The sequence below is a fragment of the Paralichthys olivaceus genome, chromosome 12 (assembly GCF_024713975.1).
Source record: "Paralichthys olivaceus isolate ysfri-2021 chromosome 12, ASM2471397v2, whole genome shotgun sequence".
In the NCBI taxonomy this organism is placed as follows: domain Eukaryota; kingdom Metazoa; phylum Chordata; class Actinopteri; order Pleuronectiformes; family Paralichthyidae; genus Paralichthys; species Paralichthys olivaceus.
The window spans coordinates 2,588,978-2,597,382 of record NC_091104.1 but is presented as its reverse complement, the minus strand read 5'-3'; the positions used below and the strand labels follow the sequence as shown (position 1 = coordinate 2,597,382).

The 8,405-nt window shown below is 40.9% G+C and overlaps 1 long non-coding RNA gene across 1 annotated transcript; it reads left to right on the top strand.

Annotated features, from left to right (window-relative positions):
- The first annotated feature begins 3,234 nt into the window (after window positions 1-3,234).
- Window positions 3,235-8,182, top strand: LOC138412182 (uncharacterized). Its single transcript, XR_011244663.1, has 2 exons — window positions 3,235-4,011; window positions 7,699-8,182. It is a non-coding gene; the product is annotated as an uncharacterized lncRNA (long non-coding RNA).
- The last annotated feature ends 223 nt before the right edge of the window (window positions 8,183-8,405 follow it).

Below are 8,405 nucleotides of genomic sequence, written 5' to 3'. Positions count from 1 at the left end.
TTCCCTTCCTCTCCCAGTTCCTGTATGTCAGGTCACTCAAGTCTGGCTTGAATCTTTCATCATATGCAATCCAGCTCAACAATCTCACTTTCTTTTCCAATCTATGCCTTTTATTGAAATCAGCCCAGATAGTCAGTGTGTGGGAGGTTATTGGATCTATTGAACCTTTGAGTAGTTTTTATCAATGTAATGTTGCCCAAAAGCGATTGCACTGGTTTGCTAGCCACCCTCATCTCAATCTCTTTCCATTTGGAGTTATAATGCTTGTCACACCACTTGACCAAGTTGTGCTGCCTCATAATAATCCTTTAAATTTGGGAGTGCCATACCCCCCCGATTCTTAGCCAGTTGGAGCATGCTATATTTTATTCTTGGTTTTTTACCACTCCAAATGAACCTCGATATCAATTTGTCCCAGGTTTTAAATCTTTCTAACTGTATCTTGACAGTAAGGGATTGGAAGAAATACAATAGCCTCAGGAAAATGTTCATTTTAATAATGTCAATCTTTGAACTGAACTCCAGTGATATGGTCGACCATTTCTCAATATCCTCTTAATTTGTATATGAATCTGATCACAATGAAAACATGGCTGGAATTATCTTCTGAAGATGGCTTATCTGTTTTGTTAGGGTTACCCCAAGATATTTTATGCTTTCTGACTTCCATTTCCATTTATAAGCATTTGTAATTTCTTGGGAAGGGGTATAATTAAAAGCCAGAATCTGTGTTTTATTCACATTTGTTTTATATAATGAGTGGTCTCTGTATATCCTTATATACTTAAATGTGTTAGGCTTGTATCAGGTCTTTCTAAATATATTATTACATCATCTGCAAACAGACTTATTACATGTTTTTGTTTTTTAATATGTATTCCCTTTATTTCCTCACACTGTCTTATAGCCTGCGCCAGAAGTTCAATGTATAAGTCAAAGAGGAGAGGGGACAGACAACATCCTTGGCGTGTTCCCCTCTGTAGCTTTATGCTTTTTGTTAGACTACCATTCATTTTTATTCTAGCTATAGCATTCTGGTATATTGCATTGATGCATTTAATGGCTTCTTTGTTAAATCCAAAACATTCTAATGTTAAATATACAAATATCCAATTTACGCCATCAAAAGCCTTTTCGCCATCAAGACTCAGCAATATAGCCTTAGTTTCCTTCATTTGTATCGAGTTTACTATTTGCAGGGTCCTTCTTATGTTATCTAATGTTTGTCGTCCTGTAGTAAATCCAGTTTGGTCCTCGTCAATTAATTCTGTCATGAAATTCTGATCTCTCCTTGCTATAATGGATGTGTATATGTTGTAATCTACATTGAGCATAGAAATGGGTCTGTAATTGTGACAATATTCTGCATCTTTACCCTCCAGATATGATTGCTTCATTACATGAGGGTGGCAATCTACCTTCCTTAAGGGCAGTGGCGGTTCTACATTGAGTTACTCCCCGGGCGAGGGGTGTTATATAAAGTAGAGTAATGTGTATAGTCTTTTTCCTTCGGATGCAGTTCACGCCATACATCAAACAGTTTATGTTCCTTCAACGACATGTTTACAAATATAGATATATGTGTCTTATTTCTTTTTATACTTGTTGTGTCTACCCTATGATCCATTATCATATTAAAATCACCAGCACATATCACTATACCTTCAGATTTTAAGGCCATGACTGGGAATAATGATTTAAAGAATTGTTTAGTACTCTCTGGAGGGTCATATACATTAATTAACGTAACCATCTCTTCCTCTAGTTTCCCCTTCACTATAATATATCATCCTTCTGTATCCTTGATTTCTTTTAGACATTCAAATTTAGTTGAGTTTTGTATAAGTATTGCCACACCTCTTTTGTTCCTTTGTTTACAAGTACTGTAATAGGTGTTTCTAAAACCAAATTTCTTCAGCTTTTCATGCTCTTCCTGGGAAAGGTGTGTTTCCTGCATGAAGATAACTTGAGCCTTAAGTTTTCTCATTTTCAAAATTATCTTAGTCCTTTTAATTGGATTATTTAACCCATTAACATTTAACGACACTAACGATATGCTGTTCATTTATAGCTTTGGAAAATGGCATTATACTCCATGATATATATATATATATATATATATATATATATATATATATATTATATACCATGAGAACAAACAATAGCCCAAAGAACATTGAGCAACTCAGCAATAAAAAAAAAATCGAAGAATACAACAGTAGGCACTTGCCCCCCACGTTTCCCCCGTGGGTTGAGGGGAAATTCAGATGAAATATGGGGGCCCCTCCTTAGTGAGGTCCATTCTTGTTATCCAGATTCTCTTGAGCATCTGTCTCATTAATTCAATTCAATTCAATTTTTTTTATATAGCGTCAATTCATATTTTACATTATCTCAAGGCACTTTACATTTAAAAGTCAAGACCTTAAAACAATATTAACGTAGAGAAACCCAACAGTTCCCACAATGAGCAAGCACTGTGGGGAGGAAAAACTCCCTCATTAACAGGGAGAAACCTCTGGCAGAACCAGGCTCAATGTGGGCGGTCATCTGCCTCGACCGGTTGGGGTGAGGAAAGAAAAGTAAGGGGGGAGGAAAGGAGAGATGGGTGGAAAGCGGGGGAGAGAAGAGAGAGATAACAATAACAATGTAGTGATCTACAACAGGATTATATATATTAATGAATTACTGAGTTATTGTAATTAATGATAAAAATGGTGATGGTAGTTGTTGTTGTCCTGCAGTCCCGGTGCCAGAGTTATCTGAAACGAGAGAGAGAGAAGAGCCAGAGGGACTATGGGAGGAAAAAGTGACACTTTGACATGATGACATGTTAAAATAAATAAATAAATAAATAAACAGGTGTGGGGGGGCAGAGAGACAGAGAGACAGAGGGAAGTGATGAAGTGCTCAGTGCATAATGGGAGTTCCCCCAGCAGTCTAAACCTATAGCAGCACAACTAAGGGATGGTTCAGGACTCACCTGATCCAGCCCTAACTATAGGCTTTGTCAAAGAGGAAGGTTTTTAGTTTTACTTTAAATGCTGGGACAGTGTCTGCCTCCCGAACCCAGATTGGGAGCTGGTTCCATAGGAGAGGAGCCTGATAGCTAAAAGTTCGACCTCCTGCTCTACTCTTACAGACTCTTGGAACCACTAGAGAGCCTGTGTTTTGGGAATGAAGTGATCATTATAGCTCACACATACATGGGTGGATGGATGAGTTGCCAGGGACGTGCTGACGTATTGCGGTGAGCGTATTGTGTCACTTCCGGTGTTAGCTACTGTGTGTTGTATCGGTCTCTTCTCCTCCTCGTCTCTCACTGTACCCTTTCACATCCTAATCATTTACGCTAATTCTAAGTTGCTTTCATAGTTGTGCTATCTTGACTTGTCGCTCATACACCCCCTTGTCTCAGCGACTCGTTGATAAAACCACTGTGAGCTACACACTACCCGTTAGCTAAAGCAATTTAGCATTAGCAGCTAACGATGGCTTCTCCCTCTCACTCCCCTGCTCTCTCCTGCTCAGTGTGTTTGATGTTCAGTCACTCTTCTGCCTCCTTTAGCGATAACGACACATGTGTTAAATGTAGCTTATTTGCCAGGATGGAGGCGAGGATGAGCCTTTTAGAGTCGCGGCTCTGCACCATGGAGAGTAGATCGTGTAGAGATGTAGCTAGCCAGTCCCCAGTAGCCGGTGCGAGCCACATAGCTGTAGCTTCTCCAGCCCCCCCAGCAGCTCCCGAGCAGCCGGGAGGACAGGTGGGTTGGGTGACTGTGCGAAACAAGAAGCGTAGCCCTAAACCGAAGCCCCAGGTTCACCACCAACCCGTTCACGTGTCTAATAAATTTTCCCCACTCAGCGACACACCCGCTGAGCAACAAACTCTGGTTATTGGCGACTCTATTCTAAGGAACGTGAAGTTAGCGACACCAGCGACCACAGTTAAATGTATTCCCGGGGCCAGAGCGGGCGACGTAGAGTCCTATTTAAAACTGCTGGCTAAGGGTAAGCGTAAGTACAGTAAGATTATTATTCACGTCGGCAGTAATGACCTCCGACTACGTCAGTCGGAGATCACAAAAATCAATATTGATTCGGTGTGTACATATGCAAAAACAATGTCGGACTCCGTAATTTTCTCTGGACCCCTGCCTAATGTTTCCAGCGATGACACGTTTAGCCGCACGTCATCCTTTCACCGCTGGCTGTCGAGGTGGTGTCCAGATAACAACGTGGGCTTCGTTAACAATTGGAAAACTTTTTGGGGGAAACCTGGTCTGATTAGGAGAGACTGTATTCATCCCACTTGGGATGGAGCAGCTCTCATATCTAGAAACATGACGACGTTTGTTAGAAAGTCCACACCGTGACAATCCAGAGTTGAGACCAGGAGGCAGAGTCGCAGTCCTACACGCTTCTCTGCGCTTCTATTCAAACAGTCACCATCACAATGTCCTATAGAAACTGTGTCTGCCACCCGACCACCTAATTTCTTTAAATCAAAAGTACACAGGAGAGGGGTGATACACTCAAACTTAGTCAAAATTAACGCAGCCAAAACATCAGCTGAAAACACAACTATAAAATGCGCTTTATTAAATATCAGGTCACTAAATTCAAAATCTTTACTTATAAATGATCTCATTACTGATCATCAAATAGATTTATTATGCTTAACCGAAACTTGGCTACAAGATGGAGAATATGTAGGTTTAAATGAAGCGACGCCCCCAACCCACTCTAATACTCACATTCCTCGGAACACAGGCAGAGGTGGAGGGGTTGCAGCAATCTTTAAATCTGATCTATCTATCAACCCCCGACCAAAAGAGAGTTATAACTCTTTCGAAAATCTTAGAACCAGCCTCGTCCACCCAAGCCTGACGTCACATAAACCAATTAATATAGTCATCATTTATCGTCCACCCGCCCCTTACTCTGAATTCCTATCTGAATTCTCGGAATTTTTATCAGAATTAGTCCTTAAAACAGATCAAATCATTATAGCCGGTGATTTTAATATTCATGTAGATGTTGCCAATGACAGCTTTAGTTCAGCATTTAAATCAATAATAGACTCGATTGGTTTCACTCAACATGTGAATCAACCGACCCACTGCCTGAATCACACTCTTGATCTTGTCCTGACATATGGCATTGACATAGAAAATGTAACAATATTCCAACAGAACCCGCTTCTGTCTGACCATTTTTTACTTACATTTGAATTCAGAATTGTTAATTACGTCAATTCTGGACGGAAAGTCTATTACAGTCGATGTTTATCTGACAAAACTGTTCACAAATTTAAAGAACTGCTCCCTTCCTCACTTCCCTCTCAGCCATGTGTCAGTACAATACAAGAAGATTATCAAAACCTTACTCCCACACTCGTTGATAACTTTGTAAATAGTACTGCAGCCTCACTAAAAACAGCACTTGAAGCTGTCGCCCCATTAAAAAAGAAGAGAGTAAGTCAGAGGAGATTAGCTCCGTGGTATAATTCCCAAACGCGCGTTCTAAAACAGACATCGCGGAAGCTAGAAAGGAAGTGGCGCTCCACCAATCGCCAAGACTTCCACCTAGCCTGGAAGAATAGCCTTATAAATTACAAAAAAGCACTTAGAAATGCCCAAACCTCGTATTACTCATTACTAATAGAAGAAAATAGGAACAACCCCAGGTTCCTCTTCAGCACTGTAGCCAGGCTGACAGAAAGTCACACCTCTACTGACCCATCTATTCCTCTAGATCTGAGAAGCAATGACTTCATGAGCTTCTTCGCTAATAAAATTACAACCATCAGGGATAAAATCAACGACCTCCTCCCAGTGAATAACACGGATTCATTGTCTGGTCCTGAAACCATAGCACCAGATTTATGTCTAAACAAATTTTACTCTATTGATCTTCCTGAACTGACCTCGTTAGTTTCATCATCCAAACCAACTACTTGTCAGCTGGACTCTGTTCCAACTAGACTTTTTAAAGAAGTCCTCCCCCTAATTGACAGTTCCATATTAAATCAGATTAACATGTCTTTGCTAACCGGCTACGTACCACAGGCTTTTAAGGTAGCCGTTATTAAACCTCTGCTTAAAAAGCCTACGCTTGATCCAGAGGTTTTAGCTAATTATAGACCCATATCCAACCTGCCCTTCATTTCCAAAATCCTAGAAAAAGCCGTTGCTAACCAGCTGTGTGGTTACTTAGATAGTAACGGTTTATTGGAAAAATTTCAGTCAGGATTTAGAACCTATCACAGCACAGAAACAGCACTATTGAAAGTCACTAATGACCTTCTTATGGCATCAGATGATGGACTTGTCTCTGTCCTCGTCTTGTTGGACCTTAGTGCAGCCTTCGACACAATAGATCATAAGATTCTGCTACAGAGATTAGAACAACATATAGGAATTAAAGGAACAGCACTACACTGGTTTAAATCATATTTATCAGATAGATTCCAATTTGTTAATGTTAACAATGACTCCTCCATGCACATGCAAGTTAATCATGGAGTTCCACAAGGTTCTGTCCTTGGACCAATACTCTTCACCCTATATATGCTCCCCTTAGGCAACATTATCAGACAGCACCACATACAATTCCACTGCTATGCAGACGACACCCAATTGTATATTTCCTTGAAGCATGATGAATCTAATCGCCTAGTTCAACTTCAGGAATGTCTCGAAGATATCAAGGCGTGGATGACCCAAAATTTTCTACTTTTAAACTCAGACAAAACTGAGGTTGTTGTAATTGGCCCTAAACATCTCAGAGAAACACTGTCTGACCAGATAGTCACTTTGGATGGTGTCAGTCTGGCTTCCAGCTCCACTGTGAGGAACCTTGGAGTGTTGTTCGACCAAGACATGTCATTTGACCCCCATATTAAACTAGTGTCTAGGACGGCTTTCTTCCATCTGCGCAATATTAACAAAATTAGAAACATCCTGTCTAAGCAGGATGCTGAAAAACTAGTCCACGCGTTTGTAACCTCTAGATTAGATTACTGCAACTCTCTATTAGCAGGATGCTCCATGAAGACTGTTAAAAGTCTCCAGTTGGTCCAAAATGCTGCAGCACGAGTGCTGACAGGAACTAGAAGGAGAGATCATATCACTCCTGTCTTAGCTTCCTTACATTGGCTCCCGGTAAAATTTAGAATAGAATTTAAGATCCTGCTCCTCACTTTTAAAGCCCTCAACAATCACGCCCCCTCATATATCAAAGAGCTGATAACACCTTATTATCCAAGTAGATCACTTCGTTCCCAAAACACAGGCTCTCTAGTGGTTCCAAGAGTCTGTAAGAGTAGAGCAGGAGGTAGAACATTTAGCTATCAGGCTCCTCTCCTGTGGAACCAGCTCCCACTCTGGGTTCGGGAGGCAGACACTGTCTCAGCATTTAAAGTAAAACTAAAAACGTTCCTTTTTGACAAAGCCTATAGTTAGGGCTGGATCAGGTGAGTCCTGAACCATCCCTTAGTTGTGCTGCTATAGGTTTAGACTGCTGGGGGAACGCCCATCATGCACTGAGCACTTCTTCACTTCCCTCTGTCTCTCTGTCTCTCTGCCCCCCCACACTCATTTATTTATTTATTTATTAGTTTTAACATGTCATCATGTCAAAGTGTCACTTTGTCCTCCCATAGTCCCTCTGGCTCTTCTCTCTATCTCGTTTCAGATAACTCCGGCACCGGGACTACAGGACCACAACGACCACCATCACCATTGTCTGCATTTATTACAAGAACTCAGCAATTTATTAATATATCTAGTCATGTTGTAGATCTATACATTGTTATTGTTATGGTTAGCCTTGATTTTGATGGTGCCAAATTGTTACCGGTCTCTCTCTCTCCACCTCATCTCTCTTCTCTCCCCCGCTTTCCACCCATCTCTCCTTTCCTCCCCCCTTACTTTTCTTTCCTCACCCCAACCGGTCGAGGCAGATGACCGCCCACATTGAGCCTGGTTCTGCCAGAGGTTTCTCCCTGTTAATGAGGGAGTTTTTCCTCTCCACAGTCGCCTGTGCTTGCTCATTGTGGGAACTGTTGGGTTTCTCTATGTTAATATTGTTTTAAGGTCTTGACCTTTAAATGTAAAGTGCCTTGAGATAATGTAAATTATGAATTGGCGCTATATAAATAAAATTGAATTGAATTGAATACAGCGTCCGATCAGTCCTAACAGTGAAGACTGAAGACCTATATACAATCTCTTAGACTATTTGTCTTCAGTGTCTAACATGTGTTATCTTTCACTTACTTATTCATTTAGATGCACTTACATACTTTATTTGTCCATTCCTCTGTATTTCTGTAGTTTATGTTTTGCTCGTGTTGCGGTGTCCTCTTTGTTTCCTACCTGTTGCCATGGCCATGGGCCGGT